This window comes from Gallus gallus, chromosome 5, assembly GCF_016699485.2.
Source record: "Gallus gallus isolate bGalGal1 chromosome 5, bGalGal1.mat.broiler.GRCg7b, whole genome shotgun sequence".
Lineage (NCBI taxonomy): Eukaryota > Metazoa > Chordata > Aves > Galliformes > Phasianidae > Gallus > Gallus gallus.
This window is the reverse complement of record NC_052536.1, coordinates 40,008,351-40,033,347: the sequence shown is the minus strand read 5'-3', so window position 1 is coordinate 40,033,347 and position 24,997 is coordinate 40,008,351. Positions and strand designations below refer to the sequence as shown.

Genomic DNA, 24,997 nt, shown 5'->3' with positions numbered 1-24,997 from the left:
GCTCTGATATAATATAATATGGAAATGGTTTTCAGCTTATTCATGCTTGGAAATAACAGAGCGATGTCTTCAAAGAGCCTGAATGTGTCCAGTACTTCACTAACTACTAGGGTTGCACTAATGACTATGATAAGTGAAGCTGAACCTACAGACCATTTAGAGAGTGGAATGAGTGTGGGTGGTGACTGGCTTACTAAGTATTTCACACCAGGAACATAGTGCACCAGCTTTCTTTGATCTGTGTGGAGTGCCAGGACTCTGGGCCAACACTCAGTCCTAGCCGTTTAGGGTCCCGATTACCTGGGAGATGCTCCTTGTTTGCAGTGTCACAACCCCTGATCTGGTGATGAGGGAGCTGGAGGGGGAATGCGTCAGGAAGACGTCTGTGGCAGTACACTCTGTATTGCAGCCTGCGTTGGCTAACTTGCTAGGCAACGTCTGAACGCGAGCTTTCTCAAGTGTTTGGGAGGAGTTGAGCTGATCTCCTCTGAGCCAGGACAGAACAGAGTGGCTCTGATCCCAAATCGTTAGTTTGCTGCTGTTTAATTAACAATGGGAACAATTCATTCATTAACTGAATTTGTCTCTCTTCTCTGTTCTAATTTGGAAAAAGCAATTAGGGACTAAGGCTGATGAACTAGTGTGTAAATACACAAATACCTAGCCACAAAGACCGGTGGCTTTCCTTATAGAAAAGGACATATATGCACCTGTAATGTAAACTTCCGGCAACATTCCTGCTAGAGTTTGTAGGGATGAGGATATGGGAAAGGGGGTGGGGGGGTGCAGTACTGACACCTGCACTTTACAGAAACCAGGCCCCTGGCCAAGACCAACATGCAGATGGGGCTGTGTATCAAGTCCTGAGTGAATTTAGCAGTTGCTGTCCATCCCTGCAAGGAGCAATTAAGGGATTTCCTTTTTTTTTTTTTTTTAACCTTGCTACTTGTACTTTCAGATGCAGAGGATTTGTTCTGTTAATGTCACAAAACCATCTTTTTTGGATGTCTTTATTATAATGTCCTGTAGACTTTACAGCATCGCCCCTCTCCAATTCCAACCACTCAGTATAGATGAAGAAAATACTTCCAGGTGAATCAGCAACTGGTAGAATCCTGCCCAGGCACCGTTTAAAGTTAAATATTATGGAAAATTGTAATGATTTCTACAATTCTGGGGATCAGTTGGCCAGCTATAGTCAAAAAGGGATTCTAGGTTTGAGAGGTCTTAGCAGCTGGAGGGATAAGCTGCTGAATGGTCATTAACTCAGGCAGGCAGAGAGTTGACTTAGTGAATCCCTAAAGCAAAAGGAAAATCAACTCAGGGTAATGATATGCATAGTTTCCTTTGAATGCGTTCTTCTGCTGTTGTTTCTTACAATGGCCCACTGATTGTAGTTAATTTTGTAGTAGAGCTTTTATAGTTAACTTGCAATCTCAAGTCTCGTTTTTCAGCGAGTGAGTTCAATCATTTAAATTTTGTCTCGGACTCTCATGTGACAGATTAGGCACCTGCATCATGATTGTAACCAGACATTCTCTATTCCCAAGGATTTTTCTTGGCTCCTTCTCATTGATGCCAGAGTTTAGTAGCAGCCAAAGGGAATTAATAATGACTTAGCTACTAACTTGCTTTCTTCTTCAGTCCTTGGTGAAATGAGCTTTTGTGAAACTGCAGACTTGTTTCACTGTTATTTGTCAGTAGTCTTAGTGGGATAGCACCTAAAAGAGAAAATGAGAGTAGAGCTCAGCTTCCATCTGTTGAATGGTCTCCTTCCCTGCTGGGCAATCTGTATGACAAAAGGGAAGAAATGAGGCAGAAATAATTGGAGGTAAATAGGGAGAAATCAACAATAATGGTGGCAGATATTGAATAACCATCTCCTTAGATCTTATCCTGAGCCTGACTTTTTCTTCCTCTCCTTTTGAGAGGATCTCTCTGGCAATCAAATTAGAAGTGGGGGCTAAAGACTGAGAGTGCAGTGGAACAAGATGGCAGCCTGAAACTTTGGAACACTTTTCTCCCATGTGGAGAGGAGTTTTCATAGGACTCCTGTTAGGAGGACGGGTAGGGATTGGCCTCAGATAGATCATGCAGAAAGTAGTAGGTAAGGAAAGGTCTGAATCTTGGTGACATTTCTGTCAGCTGTGTCAATGACAGACTGAGCTTTTAATGACAGCAGGTTTCAACTATGTGAGTTGTTGGTGTAAAGTATCATCAACGACCTGGACGAAATACATCATCCATGTGGCTGAGCTCAGTTTCAAGGGAAGATACTAAGGACAGATAGAATATGAATAAAAACTGTCCTTTGTGCAGATGCACTACAGGGCACTCTGCTGAGAGGAAGGTGAAGTTTGTAAATGAGCAAATGAAGGGCTGACTCTTTTATTGAAGACCCCTGCCTTCTTGACATATGACAGCCATAAACTGAAGTAACAGAATAAAATTAAACCCAACACTGCAACCTGTGAATGTCTTAATGCCAGGAAAAAAAAAAAGCTTTCAGGTCTCTCTGCTGAAGCAATTGGTTTTTGAAGAGCTTTTTTTAAAAGGTAAATAAATAAAAATAGAAGATAATGACATACCCTTTGCATAGGTGAATAAGATGTTCCTCAGTTGGTTTTATGACTCTTCTTCCAATCCCCTCTGGTGTTTATGCAGCAGACAGCAGCAGAGCAGCTGCTCAGTCCTACCCTGGAAACCTAATGTGTGGAATAAGTAGAGAGAATGAGCAAAGGGAAACTTGAGGTGTAACTGGGCAGTTAAACTTGAGGAAAATAAAAAATAAATGTTTGACATAGCCTGCATGTTAGTGTCCAGCCAGAGTTCAGAAAATATCAGGCTCAACAGTCTGATTTAAGCATGACAAACTCCTGATTAGAAAAGGAATCTGAAACCTTTGTTTCTCAGGACCAGATCCAGAGTAGGATTTAGACATCATGACATTCAGTACAGCAGTTCCTCCCTGAGATTCAAGAGCTTGGTTACAGTGTCGGAATCCACAGAGCTGACTTCTGATCATTACGTAATGAATTTATGTGTCTAAGAATAGCATTCACACCAAATGGAGGAGATGAAGGTTTGAGCCAGCCAACTGGCAATGCTGTTGAGAAGGGAGAATCTTATGTTCCCTATGTTGCCTAGATTTAGAGTAATCTCAGAAGTGGCATTTTTGGAACACATTCAAACTTTGAAAGTATATCTGACAGATAAGTGCCTAGCTTGAGTTTTGAGTAAACTTCTCTAATATTTCATGAAATTTGAGGAGGAACTACTACCTTTGTTTCATGGCTATATTGCTCATTCAGGAAGTGTTAAAGATGAATTTAGACCTTCAGCCTGCAACGAGACTGTAAATAATTCTCATATGGGAAAACTTTCAGCATTTCTTAAGGCTGGGTCAATGTGCTCAAGGTTGGAAAGAAAGAAGAAATACAGTATGACTGACAGGTATAGTGACTGAAAGACTAGATTTTTTTCATAGTTTTCAATGGTTTGCTTGTTTTACTCATGAAGGCAGAGGCCATATGCTCGTACAACTTCATGTGGAAAATATGGATGGGAAGCTGGCATACCAATAGCTAGCAAGTTCAAGATGACTTCTTCAGTGACATGTTCCCACTTTATGTTTTATCATAAAGTATAAGAACTATGTTATTTCAACTTATAGCACTAATAGAACCTCACTGATGGCTCAGGTGGCCTAAAATAAGATAAACCAAGGAGCAGAAGATGCTCATAAAATGGCAAAGTTGTCTGTTCTTCAGAGAAGGCGATATGACAAAAAAAATTGATAGCCGTAGTCTGACATACACCTGGGTTGCAGCAGTCAAATAGACTGTGAAAATTATCACACTGTTCATTCTAAATGTGCTGTGGGCCTTCTTCTGTGCCCATGTCTGCAAAGACATCTCAGAATTCTCTTAAATGTTGTTCTATCATCTCACTTTAATATGGGAGGTGATGCAGACACTTGATCATTATGATTTTCAATGACTCATGGTCAGCAACACAAAGTTAAATTGATTACCAAACCATCCTCCAGGAAATACTGATGGGTATCCTCAGGAATTTAAGTTAGGTTCAGGTAAACATCTCTCACACTGGTTCTTCTGATGACTAGAGAAATTTGGTCCTTCCTGCTTTCTGTTTCTAACAACAAAAGCTCTGTTCTCGGTTAAATAAAAAACTATATGGTTGGTATTTAAAAAAAAAAGAAAGAAAAAGAAGCCAAAACCCTCCACCAGAAAATATAATGATATACCAGAAGAACCGTTTATGCATTAAAAACCCTTCTCAATTTTCCAGAAAGCATCCAAAGCTCATTAAAAGAGGCTTTATTTTAGTGTGGTTGTGGTTTTCATTTTCTCTCTTCTTAAAACAGCTTCTGTCACAGACGAATCAATTTCTCTGGCATTTTCAAGCACATATTTCCTAGCAGTCAGGCTAATACCATCACAGGAGGGAGGCATTTAACTATTGCTATTTCACCTTTACTTCAACATTGAGAAATTCTGTTGTGCAGTTCCCATTGATTAGAACACTGGCTGTATGGAAATGTAGTCACAGTACACCCTTTCACTTAAATAATAAAAGCAACCAACTTAGTAAGGACTAGTTTTTGAACCATGCAAACTTTCTTTTTCTTGGTTGAGCTGGTGGAATACAAAGTCATATTATCTTAGATAGTAATGATGGTCTCAAGATGCAGCACACAAACTTGGGATTTCATTGTAGACCGTGTTAAGGATCAAACAGGGATAAGGCACAGAACTGTTTCTCAGCAGTGGTGTTTGGACCAAGCTTGTTTCATTTTTATCTACAGTTTGCCTCCAGCCTCTGAATGTCAGTCTGAAGTGGGCTTATCTGCTGTTTGCTATGTAACACTCTTATCCGAAAGGTTTTCAAGTTAACACAAAACTTTTCATTACTTCTAACAGTTTTTTGTCAGACCCTGATTTGAACGTGGATGGGAAGCCTCAGTTATAACCTTCATCTTCCCACTGAAACTGTGGCTGTGACCACCCAGCATGAAGAAAGCTTCCTCAGTGCCAACAGCTGGATGTTTTTAATGATGTATCCCTCAGTCATCACTCAGTGAAGTCTGATTTAGCAAGGTACTTAAGGCATTCTTAATTTTAAGTCATCTTATGGGCCTGTGTAAATCTGAGGCACTCCTTGAATACTTAAAGTTGGGCATTCTGATCTGAGTCCTAAGAAATACACAGATTCAGACTAGTCATTTCACATCTAGTAGTCTTCTGATTCTACTACTGCTCATACTGTAATACTGGGAAAGAATATGAGGCAATTTTCTCTGTGAGGCATTTTGTTGAAGAACTGAAACGAAGCTTGCAGGAAAAATGGAATAGAAAGAAAGAGATGGCCTTAGAATAGGTAAGAGCAGACAGAATTGATGCAGAGATAGTACAGAATTAAACCCATCAATGGAAAAGAGATAGTTAAAGAGGACAAACAATCCGAGGTTAAATACTGGAACACAAACTTCTGAGTTATTGCTATGGATCTTGAAAGCTGATAGGAGACTGGAGCTGAGTTATCTCTTGTTGCTATAACATACCCCAGTGTCTGTGAAGGCATTGCATTTATGGCTTGTTTCATGAGCTAAGGTGAAATAATGTTGCCAATAGAGCGTATCTGTTTTACATGGATTTTGTGTACTTCTTTGGTGCATTAGAGCAAGGTTTTCTAAGACACCAGAGATGTCTTTCCATCTCCTCCCTTTCTGAAAGAAGTATGCTTAGTAATTATTCACTATGTTATTAGATTATTTTGGCTGGTTTATCAGGTTGAGTCAACTCACAGGTTAGGTAAGCATCAGGATGGATGCGAAGAGCAGCAGCTGTCCACAGTTGTGGTAGGATTGACTCTTCTCTGCATCAGCAAAAAAAAAAAGCACAGCCACCTTTGGCAAGGTCAACATTTTCTGTACCTCTTTCCCCTGTGGCACTGTCTGCTTTTTCAGAGCTCAGTTCTTGTCATCCTCCTTGTGTAGTGTAGCATGGCAGAAGAACTTGAACACTGAAGACTGTTGCGTAGATGAAGGAAAGTTATTAGTGCAACATTTTTGGATGGATCCTGACTAGGCGTTAAGAAACAAGAAGCTCTTATTTACTCTTCTTATAGAGCCCTGATCATGCCACTTGGCCTTAATGAGACTGTTTTCCCATCTTTACAGGAAAACAATGCCTACTAAACCTATGACAAGTCTAACTTATTTGCTTTCCAGAAGAAAAAGTAGTTGCTTTCAGCTTCAGACCTATCTGTCATTCTCATGGTTGTTGTGCATATAATTTTTTTTATTTTAAAAAAGTACAGAAGATGAGAAGACTGGAGGGTAGTGCTCCAAGACAAATTTTAGTGGTTATTACTGTAGCAAAAAGCTGGATTTGGTAAACATATGAACAAGACTTTTTTATTCTCAGCACTTTTTTTCCCCCCACAGAAGAATGTGAGCCACTCTTTATTAGGTGTAAATTGTGTATTACTGCATCGAGAGAATGATGTGATTTACATGGGATCATGGCTTGGCTCACTCAAGCTCTGCTCCGCTTTGCTGGACAACTTTGAAACTGTAAAGTGGCATCCTACTGATCTCTTCTGCAACCCTATTCCTTGCATCTCCCTGACCCCAGTTTTTGTGTTTCCTGATCTTAAAGCATAATGTCTTCATTATGGTCAGAGAAAAGGCATAAGCAAAAAGAATGTCCTGATTTGTCTTTTAACTGCAGTTCTTACTGGTATTTATTTCAAAGTGCAATTACAGGAACGGAAATGACTATGCAAAAATGGCCTTTTCCTACTAACAATCTCAGCTGCTTGTGTACATTTGAGTCAAATCTGCAGACCTTTGTTGACATAAGTTTTATTTCAAGTCATATTTATTTTCCAGTCTCTGTTACAAAATAGACTAGTAGGAAAGTTCCTCTTCAGAGAGGAGTAAGGAACCAGAGGGACCAGGAGAGTAAAAGTCACTTCTGTCCATTGCTGCTTCTGTAACAGCCTTTGCTGCTGAAACTGTTAGCTTCTCCTGCCCCCTTGTGCAGGTTTATGAACACTGCCAGCAATTTTCTCTTGCAGAAATCTGCCAGAGAAACAGCTAAGGAGTATAAACAAATATAAGACCTTTGTGATGTAGCAGTTGTGTTGAACATCGTTTTGCAAAATAATCTTTTTGATAGCCATGAGAATAATTGTCCAGTTCTGCACTGGAAAATCTCTCAAATCACTAGAAAAGATTTCTTGAGAGCTTGGTTCTCCAGGCTCTAAGAGCTAGAGGCCTCTAAAGATATGTTCAGATTTGAAGCTAACTGCCTCCAAAGGTGTGATCTGAGGAATGGTATCCTTGGTTTCCTCAGAAATTAAGTGTGAAAAGGTCAGCTGAGCCTTCCCACTCATCTCTGTAGGATGTTGGGAACAGCTCTCCCCTCCCTGTTCAGCATCTGTTCACTGGCGTATCAGTGGGTCCCACTGTCACCTGAAAATCTGATCATCCTGTATTCAGATACCTCAGCCTAAACATCTGCTCTCCTGGCCTACATCTCTCAGTATAATGAATTTTTAAAATATTTTTGGAGTGCATTTAATTGAAAAAAATATATTAAACAATATGGTAATAAAAGGGTGAGAGAAGCTGCAACATCTAGGTTTCATACTGGCATTTCACTGATATATTCCTTATCAGGAGCAGCTGAGGGACCTGGAATTGTTCAGTCTGGAGAGGAGAAGGCTCAGGGGTGACCTTATTGCTCTCTACAACTACCTGTAGGGAGGTTGTAGTGGGGTGGGAGTCAGCCTCTACTCCCACGTAACTAGCAATAGGACTAGCGAGAATGGCCTCAAGTTGTGTCAGGGGAGATTCAGGTTGGATGTTAGGAAATACTTCTCTGAGAAAGTGGTCAGGCACTGGAATGGGCTGCCCAGGGAGGTGGTGGAGTCACCATCCCTGGAGGAGTTCAAGAAACATTTAGATGTTGTACTGAGGGACATGGTTTAGTGGGAAATATTTGTGATAAGTGGACAGTTGGGCTGGATGGCCTTGGAGGTATTTTCCAAGCTTGGTGATTCTATGATTCTATGACACAGATTTATACATCTATACCTATCCTAGACCATGCTCAGAAGACATTTTGTTTTTGGCAGTGCTAACTTAGGCAAAACTTCACTAAGGTTAATGGGAGTTCATTTGAGCAGAGGATTATTACAGCTGAAATCAGGACTCTGGTATTTCATCTTTTTTTTTCCCTAATACAATCAGAATGAGAGTGGATTGATCTGTGCTCCAAAAATATCACAGTAGAAAATACTGAATAATACAGCAGCTTCCTTATGTTATTTCTGAGGACCCAAGAGTTTAAGGACACAGACCAGGTTAGATAACTAATTCTATTAAGCAAATAGCTATATTTGGTATGGTCTTAAATATCCTTATGCTTGAGGTACAGCTGAACTGCCTTAGGAAAAATAACAGCAATAATACCGAGCTGCTCAAGAGCAAACAAATAGGGCAAAAGGAACCATCAGAAATGCAATCCTATAATTCTTTTATAGGGATCCATTTTGTAAGGTTTGGGCATTTTTCACGTTTCTTTGCACAAGAGAAGCACTAATAAAGCCCCTTCCCTCAATTCTCAGAACAAGGGCATAATATTGCTGCTGTTAATACTGTGAACAGACCCTTAAGATATGTAGGGTTTCCTATTCTCTAAGCTGGCTTTACTTACTAAAAAATGTAGCTGTAAGTTACAGGACACCATTTTGTTGGGGGAAAATCCTAATAAAGAAAGGCGCAGAAGAAAAATCTGCTAACAGCTGTTAAACACAATGATAGAACCCTCTGTGTCAAGAAGTCTCTAAGCTTCTTGATTGCTGAAGCCAATAACTTTCCTGGGGAGGTATAATAGTGAGCTTTCTCTGCTGCTCCTTTACGTGCTTATGCTAATGCCAGAAATCAGATAATCAGCTAGATGAATCTTCAGTCTGATCCTGCAGTTCTGTTCTTATGGGTCTCTTCATCTGAAACTCAATAGGAGCACAAAATCTGTGATCTAGAGGGAAAAGAATTAAATAGAGAGTAATTTATACACTTTCTCCTGCACTAAGCGGAACTGTCTTCAAACATACAAGTAGCTATGAAAACAGAGAGTTTAAAAGAACAAAAAAATAAAGAAGAAATAAAAGTCACAAATGAATTAATCCAATCCAAACTTTAAATAATTCAGCCTAGAATGATAGAGTGTCGTTGTTGTTACTGCAGCTTTTTTTAAGGCCTCAATTAAGCCTTGAGAAAGAGAGCCAATGCACCTTTAAAACTTTCTGCTTAATCAACTATAGCGAATGCTCATTTAATGATTGTCTTTTTGTACCAACAAGAAGTAACAATGCTTTTAGCAAAAGAAATGGAATAAGAGAGAAATTGCCTAATCAGCCCTACTCATGCAGTGCTTTGTGAGAGAGATTATTGAATTTTCAGTCTCTGCAGAATTTTAATGAAGCTCCATCTTGCTGGAAAATCCAGCCCTTTGTCAATAAAGTTCAATAACTCGACCACCCATGTAATAAGATGTACCGGCTGAAATCTTTCACTTGCCAAAGCCAGAGCCCTGCAGGAATCTCCCTGAAAGTTAAAAGTACTTATTTGTATTGTGTATTTTCCTACAGTCTGCATGCAGTGGTATTTTTATTTAGTATAGTGAAAGTGTTTACAGCGAGGTAGAGAAAAAATTCAAATTTGTCTCAGTGTGCTGGTTGCTATTCTATTAGGAATATTGCCCCATTGAAAGGGCATACAATCATCTTGTTTAGGACTGCATCTGTCACACAAAGAGAAGAGTAAAATACTTCACTGAGTTAAGAAATAAGTAACGAGGTACTGAGAAAGAACTATAAGCATAGGAAATGAAAAGCATTCCATTAAGATCTCAGGTGACAAAATAAATAGGCAGAGAAATTCAGAAAGCTACTGAGTAGCAGAATTCTCTTGCATCATTGCTGATGTTTGGCATAAGGGAAACAGGGAGAACACAACTCTGCTTAATTGGTTTAGAAGTTGGATATTCACCCCCCCCCCAAAAAAAAAAAGTAGTTAATTTGGCTGCATGTGTGTGCAGAGACTCATGTATCCATCAAAATTTGAATATTTAAGAATTCAGAAAGTAGAAGGTCTTGAAAAGATGTTTCTGTTGAATAACTGGCCATACAAGGAACCTCTCTGCGTAGCTAGTTCTGAATAGAAGTTCCATTCTGATTCTACAGGATCTTTTCTTGCTAAGTTTCATTGTGGCAATATACTATTCCAGTGACAAATTGGTTTCCATTGATTGTCTTTTTCTAATGGAAAATCTTCTGCTGGAACTATTTCCCAGCTTTTTATTCTCCAGAATTCACACTTCCAAAGTAGAATTTGTGTAAAGGAAAAGACATCAATGGGGAGGTGAGACTTGATGAAAACAGCAGAAAAAGCTCAGCAGTTTGGATGAGAGTACACAAGCACATGGATGTTATCAGAAAACAATGGAATGACACTCAGAATTTCAGTGGCACATTTGCAGCAGCTAGAAGTTCAGAATCAGAGCTGACATCAAGGTTGTGATAGAAATAAAGAGAAAAACCCTGCAATATGCATGTCACAGCATGCAGCAGAGTGTATGAAGATTTCCTTGTTCAGGCATCCGTGTATGTCTTCCAGATAACTGTTTAAATGAAACAAAGTTAATACCACAAGGTTAGATGGACAGAATAGACAGGAAAGTAATTAGAGATACCCAGAGAATGGAGAACAGGCAGTAAAAGAAAAGCAGTGCAATGGCTAGTGCCCGTTTTATATAGACAGGAGCAGTCCAGAAATGTTTAATGAAGAGCCCAATAAACTAAGGAAATCTGTCAATCAAAACAGTCTGTGTAGTTGCAATGTTGGAAATTGTTTGGGAAAGAATGATTTTCTACTGCTTAACTCAAAGCCTTGTATAAGCATGCCAAAAAAGCATTAAGAGTTTCAAAGTGATTGCCCTGGAAGGAAAAGGGCTAATGACTGTTGGAACCCTGGTTTTGGGTAGCAGTACAAAGACAATGTTCATAAGTTAATAGGAATCTGAAATTCTTTGTACCCTGACCTATATGATTCAAGTCATCCACATATAAGGAGATGTGGTTAACAAAATAATTCTGTTCCAAAACTTGTCACAGGTAGCATTATAGAACCTTTGAGGATTTCAGGAAATTTAATTGTAAAAACCAAGAAAGAGAACAGATAAGCAATTTGATAATAAATATTCAGAAACACTACTAAGGTTTGAATCAATGGAATACTTAGTGTATCAGTAGAAGAAAGAAGGAGGCAGAAAGGGAAAGAGACTGGGAATGCATAAGGAGAAGAGAAATGATTCTAGAAGGAAGCAATGTTGAGGTCCCTGCTGAAGAGTGTAATTTAATGAAATTGGATTGGATTTAATGAAATGGAACTGTCCATCATGTTGGAAGTTAATCTAAACAGAAAGATTATTAAATACTTGCAGAAGAATTTTTTTCTGTGTCCAGCCAGAGTAAACTCAGAGAAAAGTGTAAGAAGAACATTATTTAATTTTTGTAAGAAAAGAGACTTCTTTCTTGAGCATTAGCTAGGTTAGAGTTGGACTAGCAGACAATGCGTCAGGGAAAGGAAATTTATAAATAAAATGTTGGAGAGAATGGATTTTAGAGATGTCAGGAATAGGCTGGTAAATTAGTGTGAAGGAAGCAGTTATTTTAAAGGTTGTGCAAACCAGGAAAGATTTAAATGAACAAAGACTGGAAAGGAAAAAAAAGGAGAAAAAATACCAGAGGAGAAAACACATGAAAGTTAATATTTGAGACATAAGATGTGGCCTAATAGCAGGAGGGGAAAAAAAAAAGGGAAAAAAAAGAAAAAAAAGAAAGAAAAAAAAGAAGAAAGGATAGTCAGCAGGACCAGAAATCAGAGAGGGTGTAGAGAACAATGAGCTTGCATATTCTAGTGTTTGTTTGGTGGGATCAGATAATTGCCAGAGCGTTTGTGGTTTATGTTTTAGAACAAATGTCTGGGAAGTGTCCAGGCTTGATCTTACTGAGCATATTAACTATCCAAATTTAACTGGTTGTTAATGAACCTCTTCCTGTCTAGTTGCCAACTCTCCTAAAGCTGAAAGCAGTCACATAAACCTTTAAGTCGTGTATTGTCTGTCTCCTGAAGTTCAGACAAGATAAAATTTGTCACTGAATGATACACCCTAGATCAGTCAGAAAATATTGCACCTTGCAGGTGTTAGTGGGTAAGATTCTGTGCTTTTGTGGAAAGGAGCCTGAAAAATCTATCTTAATTGCTTCTTTTAGTTTTACTCTTCATTATAAAAAAAAAAAAAAATTACATCTCATGTCCTTCATATGGAGACATTTGTTAGAGAACGACGGCCTGGTGTATTATCCAGAATATATAGTATTTTCTTAAAATGAACAATCCTTAATGAATGAAAATATATAATTTTAAGGAGGCGAAAGATTGATCTCAAAGTGTTTGAAAGTGAGGGCAGTTGAGCAAGTTGTATTAAGGGAACTGGATACCAAGGAGGTGGGATTCATGTTGGTGCCCAGATCCCCCTTTAGAAGCAGCTTATTTAGTCCTTTAATACACATGGTGTTTCCATATCAAGAGTAGCAATAAAGAGACACTTAAGCAAGATTGGAAGCCAGTTACAGGTGAAATGCATGACTTTCTGAGAAGAAACAATGTCCACTATGGGATGTCAGTACTTCTGAGACGGAGAGTAGCCTCGCAAATGACAGCTACGTAGGTCATTGTGGATAATTATAAATCTGAGATTCTATTTTCTTTCCTGAAAAGGCACAGATAAGCTGTGAATAGATGGATACCTTGCCAAGTTGAAATTGCAGGGGATTATCAAGATTTAATTACGCTAAATGTAAGATATTGCAACCTTGTTAACAGCGTGTCTGAAAGGGAAGAAGTATGAGTTTTATTCCTAGCTTTGCTAAACCATTCCTTCAATATGAGAAACTCGTGGATCCAAACTTTGTTGAATTTGCTCTTGCTGAGAAGAATTTCACTTAAGACACTTTACAAAAAGTGAAGCATTTATCTGTGGATTAAATGCTTGTTCTTTCCCTTCCTATATGCCTCATTTTACATCTGTAAGATACATTTTATGTCTCTTACAGAAGATAATATGGGAGCACAAAGATGAGTAGTACAATAATAAAATGATGCTAATGAGTCTGCAAAAGTAAATCCTGCTCTGAAAATAAAGAGATTTGATAACCTATAACAAACTGAAGCTATAAAAGTGTATCTTTAGTATGAAACTGGGCAAAGCAGCATCAGTAACATATATAATATAGACCAGCATGGTGATTGAAGATTAGTTTTTTTCACAGATATATTTTCATCAGAGAGACAGCACCATTAGAGAAATCAACACTGCAGATGAGAGCTTGAGAGTATAGTTGACCTTTATGGACTGATATTTTTGGCCTTGGATTCATTTACTTTCAGCTCTAAAATAAACATTTTCAGTTTAATGCAGCTTAAGTTGTACAACTGGAAAATGCTGATAATTGTATTACTCTTCTTAGTTATTGCTTATGAATTCTAATTTTCCTTATCTACCATGAAAGGCTATTTTATGATTTTATGGAAAGAATATTGAGAGATATTTCTACCTACCTCCTCTCATGACATGCTCATATTCTCCCTAAAGGGGGACATTTCAACACACTCTCTCTCTGCAGTACATGAGCCAAACAAGTTGGCAGGCTGGAGGAAAGTTTGTTGTTTTTGGAGTTGGTAGGAGTAGTTTCAAGAATCAGCTAAGGTCTTGGATTATATAATAACTGCTGGCACACATCATCACAGGTGTTTCACATCTTTCATTTCCTTCAATTCTGTATCAGAGTTTTCAGACTATACAAAGTGATGTGAGCTCTATTACGTGGATAAAAGTACAAAATAGAAACCTTACTCTTCCTCTCTAATTGCCACCCCTATCTTCACCACATTGCACAAGGATCTTTGTTTTAGATACATAAAATAAGGAAGTGCTTAAAGAGGTTGGATACTGTAACAATGACAAATGCTGTACATATGAATCTACTCCTATAATTGGGTGTCTCCCTTCTCTTTTATATTTGGTATATACATATCTCCAGTATTGTTTAATGTCTCCCCATATGCTTACCCTCCTTAAGGTGTGCAGGAGTGTTAGTTGCCTGCTGAAATTTGATGGCATGTGAGCTTACGGTAGAATACTGTCATCTTTTATCTTTTCTTTGTATTACATCCCAGCTTTTCTTGATTAATCCTGTGCTAATGTTAAACAAAGATTTATTTATTTATTTATTTATTTTCTTGGCCTCACTTCTTCCAAAAAGGACTTTGATTTGCATGGAAGGAAAGATTCCACAGAAAGGGACTTATATAAGTGAAAGCTGACTGAAAAACTCTCTTTTAAATTGTCCGGTCATTTTAGTTCTGTATTAAACTTAAAATTATTTCCTTACTCTTTTCAGCTATCCGTCTGTGCCTTTAGTTTGAAGAAAAAGATATATCATTTAATAGACCATAAAATCTCAAGAACATTTCCCCCCCACCCCTAAATCTACTGTTTTAAAATTGAGGATAGATTGTAGGAGGAGTTAGGTGTCTACGGTTCTGCTGGGGGCTGAGGAGAGGCTAGCAAACTTGATCTCATTGCTGCTTCCCTCCTGGGCACTAGCAGAGGACATCAAGGAGTGGAGCAAACAAAGCAAAGCAGTTGCTCTCTGGCTGAATGTTGTTGCTTTAGGGCATCTGAACCACCCCCAGGGAAACTATGATGTGTAGATCAACACAATTTTTATATATAAAAACAAACAATGATATACACTAATGGTGAAATGAGTTACCATCAGGCGGAAGCCTCAAGGGTCGTTTGTGATTTGGTATTCAAAGAAGCTTTTGAAAGACAATCTATCCTTTTCATTAATCATTAGAATTCCTGTGTTATGTAGCCTTTTTTCCCCCACAAAAAAAATTGGAAAATGCAGTTTTCTGTTTTTCCGCTGTGCTGTATTTAATGTTGCATTTTAAATGTGTAACTTAGGCTTAGCTTGTTCTAAAATTCTGAGAAGTTTGTTACCTGTAAAATGGTGCTCTTGCCCTCTCCAACCTTCTATTGTATGAATAGCAAAGAGAAAAACTGAGGAAAAGAACCAAAAATATTTTGTATCCTTGCTGCTAACAAAAATCCACTTACCACGGGGAGATATTTTTGCTCCTTCAACAGGCCTGGGGACTATTTCCAAATTTATATGCTTGGTGAAGGCCCATCTTCCACTAGGTGGCTAATGTATACGTTACTCAATAAGTAATAGATATAAATGTGTGCTCTACACACTGATGTTTTATGCCACCCCTGGAAAATGGAACAGCCATGTTTGCCCCACTAACCTAAAATTCTACTTAATACTAAAACAACTGAATTGTAAAGAAAAGAAATTAGCTACTGCATGTGAAAATGGAAAAGATATGTATTTCATAACTACCTGAGATTTCAGGTGAGCTTTAAATATTCTCTGTTAGATCCATCTGTCAGAGAGGAAAGAATTATTGTCATAACTCATGAGAATAGTGGCCCTTTTCTTTCCTAGGTAGAATTTCTGCCTTGAACTCCATTCTTCCTTAGGTAACCTTTTTCTCAGTAATGATAAATATAGTCCCAAAGATTTCCTATGGCTTCTGACTTTGAGTAGTTCAATTAAGATATTCAGTTATAGCAACTTCTAATGAATTAGACAGGGTGTTTTTGCATTTACAATTCAGAGGTGTCTCTTCCTATAAACTGGTTAGTGAGAATAAGCATTTCTGAATTGTCAGAACAATTTCATCTAGTCTATATGCTGTTATAGTCTAGAATTTTAGAACAACTTGATTACGTGAACATTGCAAGGGTAATAAGGAAGACTGCTTATTGCTGCTCACAGCAGAGATAATACATGATAAGTAATGAGGCAAAGCTGGCAGTAAGTAGTAAGCTTGGTCCAGAGAGTTCTCAATTCTGAATCTCCTGCGTTTGTAGAGGCATGGGCATGTGAATCTTTTCATGGTCCTGTGAATGTTTACAGAAGGAAAGCCTTCTGGGAAGGGCCAAGAGGTGATTAAGTCAATGGATATACAGTAAGCTTTGTGGCTCCTCAGGGGAGGACCTGAAGTACATAATTACTTAAACTATTATTTTTATAGTGTTATGTTTAACTTAGTCTGTATATCCATATATATATGGTCTTGAAGAAGTCACCCAGTGTTAAGAAGTGAATCAAGCAGAAGCACCCACAGAAGGTAATGGAATTGTGCAGGCTTTTGGCAGAACCACATTTGACTCATCTTTTGTCTTTTTGTCTTATTTCTCTTGTTTCTTATGCAGGGCTTCTCACTACTGTGAGAAATGATTCAACATTTCTACTTTCTTCCACGTGGTCAGGATCAGTGTTTAAAAACAAAACAATCCACACAACAACTGATGAATAAAGGTGTTTCTGGGAAGTTGAAGAGACACTGATTCTAGACTGAGTAATACCATCTGATTTGATCCATTAATCTATATCTATGCTATTCAGGTTCGAGAGACCAATTTTATGTATGAATTGGCTGAAATGACATATAAGGCTTGCTGCTGAGCAGTACTTCATATTTGAGTCCTTCTGCCCAGCTTCTGGTTTTGTACTCCAGGGCCACTGTCAGTACAGCCATTTTACTGTGTATAGCACAGCTGTATTTTCCAGTCATTATGTCTCAAATGGCCCTTTCTGAATCTGGTGTCATCAAGCACCCCCTGAGCTTTGCACTCCTGGAGTGTGACATTGTCAGCCCCTTCATAAAGTAACAGCTGTACTCCAGTATCTACTGGCCTCTTGTGCAATTTCTGTGTCTGTAGATTGCTCTGCTTCAGAAGTCTGTGTGAGAAATGGGTCTGACTGCTCTTATTTCATACTGTCATTGCCTATTGCACTTTGAAAGGTATATAGAGCATAAGAATATGTGGTTAGCATGCCACTGAGCCTCCAATTTCACCTCTTCATCAGTGGCTTTGGAGAAAAGTACGTACAATGAAAGAAGACTGTCCATTTGCAATGTGATATTCTTGTTCAGATCAGAATCTGTCTAAGCGCTGTGACTATCACAGTGACTTACAGGCTAAATAGAAGATATACTTTTTTCACATCTTCACAATCCCTTTCCATTTTCTTTTTTTCTTTTTTTCTGATGGTTTGATGGCTCTCAGATTAGAGCATGTTGTAAGACAGATATGAAACCCATTGTGCCATGGAAACCACCATCCAAGAAGGATGATTCTAGACCGAGATTAGGTGGACACAGCTGCTGTCCACAGAACTGAGAAACATGCTGAGAAATACTGGGGGTGGGGGAACAAAACAAACAAACAAACAAACAAAACCCCATAACCAAGAAAGAAGACATCATTTCTGCTAATATCTAAACTCAGAAAGGTATTGATTGTGAAAGTATGCAGTGTGCTGATTGAATCTGTCTGAATGTGTGCAATAGCACTCTTTGCTCATTCAGATGTGGTGATGAAAAACATTGTTTTCTCTTTTCTCCTTCCCTTCCTGCAGTGTGACTTCCTCCTTGCAACCTCTCTGCAATTGGCCTTTGGCAAATGAAAACACTGCCTGTAATGATTATAGTCAGAAAAACTTTGCAAAATGTAATAGCTTATCTATGCAAACATATGCTAATATTTCTCAAAATGGGTGTTCTATACAAGGCTGGATAATATGCCAAAGCTCTTTGCCACTTAGAATGTGGAACTTTGCTTGTATGTTATTTCCATAGTAGTGAAGCAGTGATGTGTTCCCAGTGCATACAAATTCCATAAATTTCTTTCATAGTGACTTTTTTTCCTGTTTGTAAAAATGCTTATTTCTCTTTATGTCAAACTAAAGCATACAGAAATGTAAATTGACTCTGTGTGTGTGGTGGCTGTTATGGAGGAGTGTGTTTTATTGTGCATCCTGGTTTCAAATTCCTTACTGTGTTTCCCTGTTGAGTTGCAGTATCTCTGAATTTTATAGATGTATCATTAAAGCTTACTTGTTTAGATAGCAAACAGGACTTTCAACAGTAACCATCAGATATAATCTCTGCTTTTCTCAGAAAGTTAATCCTCCTAAGTATCTGTATCAAAGAGTTAATTAGGCTGAAGTATGTCATATTTTGCAAAATATGTCGGATAGTGGAAAATGCCACACAAACTGAACTTTTGTATGTACAGCTGGTATGAGCTATGTGGCTCCCTTCCCCAGGAAGTCACTTGGTTTATCAGCCTTTTTTTTTTCTAATTTTTGTGCTATGGATTCACAATGTTGTTTGGCTCTGACTGTTTTCAGTCTCTTCCTAAAATTCCAAATGGGATCATGTGCGTCTTCTACTCAACCCTCCATTCCTTATTTGATACTTAACACAGAGCTGACTCAATACACAAGTGAAGCAGGTATTTATTTCCTAGGTCTGTGGAACCAGTATAGGCTTATTTTCTTTTCCTATGTCAGGGCTCTGTAATTAATCCAGCCCCATCCTTCCTTCATGAGATTGAAGACTCAGTATCAGCTGCATTGCCTGAACCTTTGAAGTTACCACCACAATGCTCTGCTCTTCTGTAACTGACTCACTTTTTTGACTGCAGGCAGGTTGCATTCCTTCTCTGCACCTCAATTTCCCATGCACAAAACATGGAAGACAGCCCTTTCCTTTTTGAGGATGTAGTGAAGGTTTAATATTTAGAATCATAGAATCATAGAATTACTCAGGTTGGAAAGGACCTCAAAGATCATCAAGTCCAACCGCAGCCTAACCATAGTACCCTAACTCTAACAACCCTCTGCTAAATCATATCTCTGAGCACCACATCCAAACTGCTCTTAAACACATCCAGGGACAGTGACTCAACCACCTCCCTGGGGAGCCTATTCCAGTGTTTAACCACCCTTTCTGTAAAGAAGTGTTTCCTAATGTCCAACCTAAACTTACCTTGGTGCAACTTGAGGCCATTTCCCCTCCTCTTGTCACCTGTCACCAGTGAGAAGAGACCTACCCCGCTCTCACTGTAAACACCTTTCAGGTACTGGAAGAGAGTAATAAAGTCTCCCCTCAGCCTCCTCTTCCCCAGATTAAACAGCCACAGCTCCCTCAGCCTCTCCTCATAGGGCTGATTTTCCAAGCCCTTCACTAGCCTTGTTGCCCTTCTCTGGACCTGCTCCAGTATTTGATTAATCTTTCAGAAACTGTTAATTACAGTCTGTGTTTACCCCTTCCCTCTTGCAACAGTGGTGTTTAATCAGTAACATTCAGTCACCTGGAACTAAGAAAACAAGTCTAAAAAGGTAAAATGTAACTACTGTGGATGCTAGAGGCTAAAAATATAGAGAACAGATGGAAGTGAGCTAGTTTTGGTCATACTTCTTTTTGTGTGTGTGTGTGTGTGTGTGTGTTTGATGACGCAACTGGAAAAATCATGGACTATATGAAAGTTTTCTTGTCCCTGAATGAGAATTATGGCAAGTAACTATGATTTCCTAACTTAAGACTTCGTTTAAATCTCTCACTGTGTATGCACACATACATGTGTGAATGCAGACGCTTTGTCCCTGAATTGCATTAGTTGTAAGTAGCATGCATAGAAGTCAGCAGGCATTTGTTTATGCAGCAGGGTGGGTGACAAGAAAATACTTCTAGTGTGATTGAAAGAATGTGAAATCCATTTGTCAAATGCTCAATAAGGTGAATGCTGGAGATACTTAACAATTTGCTTTGATGGTGCTGTGCATATTCTAATTTATTGGAAGCTTGCTTCTTTCATAAAGTAAATTATGTATCATTAATCTTTCTGGGAAGCTGATGTCCTCAAGTTAATTTAGTGATTATTTTCTTAGATAATCTACCAGCTAGGAAAGTATGATTAGATCAATACAGGGAAGTAATCTGGCCATCGGTGATTTATGTACATGCACATACAATAAGCACCCTATCACACCTGACCTCTCCTCTCAAAGGCGTTCACATTTATTTTGGGAAGTGAAATATTTCATTTCAGATCTTCTGGCACAAGATGTTGATACCAGCTAAGATTTATAATGGCAAAGGGAGTATGTTGATTGATCTCCACACTCATCTCCCTAAACATTTCTGAAATGTGAGAAATTAGTACTGATTCTTCAATAAGCTCCATGAAGCCAAAGCCACGAATCAGTGTACGCTGCAAGAACAGGGTTCTAATCAATGTTAGAAGGACGAATTGATTTTTAATTTAAGGAAGCAATTAAGCATATGCTTAGCTTCAAGCAGGTTTTATGCGTGTGGTAATCAGCTCCCTCAGAACCCATGTGTCTACATGGCAGAGCACTGGAGGCTGAGAGGAAGGTCTGGAGACTGTCCTGCCTATCCACAGATCACATGAGGCTGCAAGGAAGACTGAAATGTGTGAAAGGCAATAAACTGAGCAGACAGAGCTGGTGCCTGTTTACCTTCTAGATAACTGTGTTCAGGCATGCTCCTGCAATGTATGAACACTCTGGAGATTCAGTCCTCACAAATACTGGGTAATATGCTTCAGTGTGACCAGTCAGTAAACTAGATCTCATCTGCAGCCTTGAGGTCACTTGTGCAAACACTACAAAGCCAGATACTGTGGTCTAAGGATGCAGTAAAGATGATATTCTGTGCTTTCCTGTAGCAAGAGGTTATTGAATCAGACTCTGTTCAGTTTACTCTCATTCAGCTTCTGGCATTAGTAATATTCTTTGGTTCCAGCATGGAAGTGAACATTTTTCACCTGGTGTTCCTGTTACAATAATAAAAAAAGGAGACATGATCTAGATGACTTTGGTGCAAACTGTAGCTTAATGAGAAAGTAAAATGGTTTAGAAAAAGTATGGTTCTGCCTGAGTCTTCTTCCCAGCTGCAAGCTTTGGAAAAAAACTACGTAAATAAATGTTTCTCTGACAAAGTCCATTTTTGCTGCCTTCAGTGAATTTCCTGGTTCCAATTGAAGCTGGAAGTAAAATTAGCAATACTTTCCAGGGGCAGATATTTCTATCATGTTTTTAAGCCAAAGGGATGTTTTGGTTGAAAGTCTCTTCTCAGGAGATTTGCTGCCTGATGAGACAGACAAATTGCTTGTGTAATGCTACAGAAATTAAAAGGCCAAACCTGCTTTCCATTACCATCATTCATAACATGTAAATGACAGAGAATCACACTCTGTTTTCTTATGCCACAGAGGAGCCCAAAAGTTTACAGCCCAAAAGTTTAAAGAAATAACTGAACTTTGGATTGTCTATATGGATTTGATTTTTGAACTTCTAAGGTTTACTTGTCACTGAAGCTAATGTGTTCCAGAAAGAGCTGCCTCCCTTTGTGACCTTCTACTCATTTTTAATGCCTAACTATTCTACTCCATTCCATTTTTTTATTTCATACTTCACACCTTTGTATTTGGATGCCATTGGGATGAATGCCTTGAGAAGTGATTGAATTCGAAAGGCTCCAACTTTCTCCCTAACTTTTGTTTTACAGAAACATATTTTTTGCTGCAGCTAACCTCTTGGAGATTGCTTTTTGACAGTAGCCTGCCAACACTGCAGCCTATTATCCTACAGGATCAAAGGACATAATTTTTTTTTTTTCTTTCCAATGGAATCTTTTCTAATCTTAGTAATCATGCTAGCTCTCAGCTACTAACCCTACTAGCTCCCAGCTACTAACCATAGTAGCTGAGAATCTGTAGACAGAGTTGAACCCACTGGAGCTTTAGAACTCAAAGGGTTATTTCATTATATTTTCACCTTGGAAGACGTAGCTTGAAAGATAGCTTGGATTATTTCATCAGACATAATGGGATAAAATTGTGCATATCACTTTGAGAGCTATATAGACAGATATTATATGGTTCCCTACTGTCTGCTGTAAGGACGACAGAAAAGTCTTGTGTTAAATTAAATGCCCAAGTTACCTGGGTGTTTACAGGGTCAGCTGGTGCTCACATACATCCCAAATTCCCTTGATCTTTGAAACTCCTCTACACTTTCCTTAGGCTCATAAATTTTCCTCAATCAAGTTGGAAACAAATGAAAATGAATGTCTCCTATTGGTCTAGCAGAGCACTGAGTGGAGGATCATTAGTCCTGGAATCAGAAGCAGAGCTGTTCCTTCACATAACTGTTCTGAATTGTCTAATGCAGGTATGTCCAGGCTTGGGGCCACATGCTGCCCTAGACATCTAGTAATGTAGCTCCAAAAGATCACAAACTTTTAGCATAATTATGGGATTTTTAGCAACATTTTTCATGGGTTGATGGCGTGTAGCTCGAGCGTGGACTGAGTAGGCAACAGAACCCTGTGGAAGGGAGGGTGCAGTGCAGTGCTAACTTCACCTTTTGCATGTACCACACATACAGTCAGATTGAAACCTGTATATATTACGCATTATATATGCTTGTGCCCCTTGGCCAGTAAAATGCAGTGCTTGCCAGAAGTATTTCCACCTCCCTCCACATGTGTGCCTGAGAAGATGTGCATTTTTTGTTAATCAGCAGATATGTTTATTAAGTTTTCTTATTTAATTATTGAATTTGAGCAAATATAGAATGGCCAAAAAAATCACCAATCAATAAGACTTCTAAGTGCAGATTAATAATATCGCTGAAGAAATGGCTTCTTTGGTGCCATTAAAAGGCATTGTGAAATCTCTTGATTTGTATGAAGCAGAACAAATTACATTTAAACAAATTTCTTTAACCTTTGTGAGCATATCAGGTACAACTACTGAGGAGTACCAGTGATAGTTGCTAAAAAACAGGGACTTATATTATTATTATTATTATTATGGCAAGTTATGACAAATAATTTTATGCATTCTAATGCATTGGCTAAACACTCTTTTGAAATGCATGTGCATTTTGATACATTGGTTAGAAATATTTTCACTGTGAACAGTGAAAAATACACAGCTGTTATTTCTGTTTTATTACAGGAATTTGAGAGTAGGTTTCGAGATTTCAAAAAAAAAAATCATTACTTTTTTGCTATATTTGCAAATTCATTTTCAGTTGACATAAATACGTTACCTGCAAACTTTCAAATGGAATGTAGACAGTTGCCGTCCAACATTCAACTCAAACTAAAAATTGATCACGTCTCTTTATCAGACTTCTATAAGACCTAACTTCCCAGATAAAAATATTCCTTGCTTCACAGTCACACCTTATTAATGTCATGGCTTTTTGGCAGTATATGTTTGTGAACAACTATTTTCAAAGGTGAAAAATGTCTATCAAATACTGTGCGATAAAAAATCTTTTTCTCCTTGAAAGTATACCAGTTCACAGAGTTATTGACAGTGAAAATCTGGAAGGGGAGAGGGGGAGGACATTACTGCTCCACAATTACAAAGCTACAAGAAAAATGGGAGAAAAATCTGGCTTTAGCTGACATTATATGTACATTTACTGAAATTATACAGGCACTGGAAACCAGATCTCCCCTTTGCTGGATGGGTGGCATATCCATCTGCTTTTCTGTGGATTTCCTCATACAGCAAAAGCCCTAAAACACTGGTGTTACAATGCTTGATTCTGATTGCAAGGGCCAACTCCCTTTGAGAATTTAGCACTGACTTTTGCAATAGCTGGATGTTTTATAGTTAGTAATTACAGAAATTATCTATTCTAATTTGCATTTTGATATTCTCCATTCTCTTAGGTGAGTAATGATAGCTCAGGACTTAATTATCACAAATGCATAGCTTTCCTGCCTTGAATTTTAGTCTGTTCTGCTACCTCTGTCTCTCATCTGCTATGCTCATGTCTATTGCAATACAAATGGAATTTATTTGCCTTTTCTACCTTTGCATTCCTGAGATTTCTTTCCAAAGTGTCCATGGCTGTTTTGTTCTCCAAGTGGTTCCAGTTTGTGATGCTGCTCTGTAAAACTTCACAGCAGCTATGCTTTTCTTCTTGATGTCTTTTAGCCTTACTGTAATATATAAATATAGATATAAATGAATCTGTAATATATAAATATATATATAAATGAATATGTTTGCTCTCTCCTCTTTAGGCCTTTATTTTTCATAAACCTTTCTTGGATGCAAAGGAAATGGAAGAGTAGCTCTAGATAAGAAGCTGCCAACAATGCAGGACAGGAGTTCTCTGGTTCTGTGAGAAATCCTGAACTTGGACATTTGTAACTAGGCAAAATATGAGGATGAAAAATGATGGCCAAAAGTTTTCTGATGACAAGCTATCTCATTAAACCTATCGTTTCTTTTATTTCTTCTCATCCTGGCAGTCCTCCAAGGCCAGTGTTGTAAGGCTGAGAGATCTGGGGCTATTCAGCCTGGAGAAGACTGAGAGGGGATCTTATCAATGCTTATAACTATGTCAAGGGTAGGTGACATGGGTGGATGGGGCCATGCTTTTTTTGGTGGTGCAAGACACAGTGGGCACAGAACTGGAACACAGGAAGTTTCATCTGAACATGAGAAAAACGTCTTTATTTTCAGGGTGACAGAGCACTGGAACAGGCTGCTCAGAGCATTTGTAGAGTCTTCTTTTCAGGAGATATTCAAAAATCTGCCTGGACTCTTCCCTATGCAACCTATTCCAGTGAAAGTGCTTTAGTAGGAAGGTTAGACTTGATTGCCAGAGGTCCCTGCTGGGTAGAGTGGTCAAGGAGGGGTTTCACTTGCAGTGCATAGTATGGATTTGCCACCATCCTCCCCTTTCCTTTCAGTTCTTGCTTTCAGCTGGGCAAGACAAAGACCTCACAGCGTAAGCCTCCGCTCTGGAGCCAATCCTATCAAAGTCTTCCATCCTCTCAAAGTATGATTATGAAAATGAAGCTGGATATCTAAGAATAAAAGAAGCAGCATTTTTTCCTGGGATACGGCGCAAT

The 24,997-nt window shown here is 38.5% G+C and overlaps 1 long non-coding RNA gene across 1 annotated transcript; it reads right to left on the bottom strand.

Annotated features, from left to right (window-relative positions):
• Positions 1 to 994: 994 nt before the first annotated feature.
• LOC112532587 lies at positions 995 to 19,294 on the bottom strand. Its single transcript, XR_003075528.3, has 3 exons — positions 19,076 to 19,294; positions 2,589 to 2,705; positions 995 to 1,721 (listed from the first exon to the last, which is right to left on the bottom strand). It is a non-coding gene; the product is annotated as an uncharacterized LOC112532587 (long non-coding RNA).
• Between the last annotated feature and the right edge of the window lie 5,703 nt (positions 19,295 to 24,997).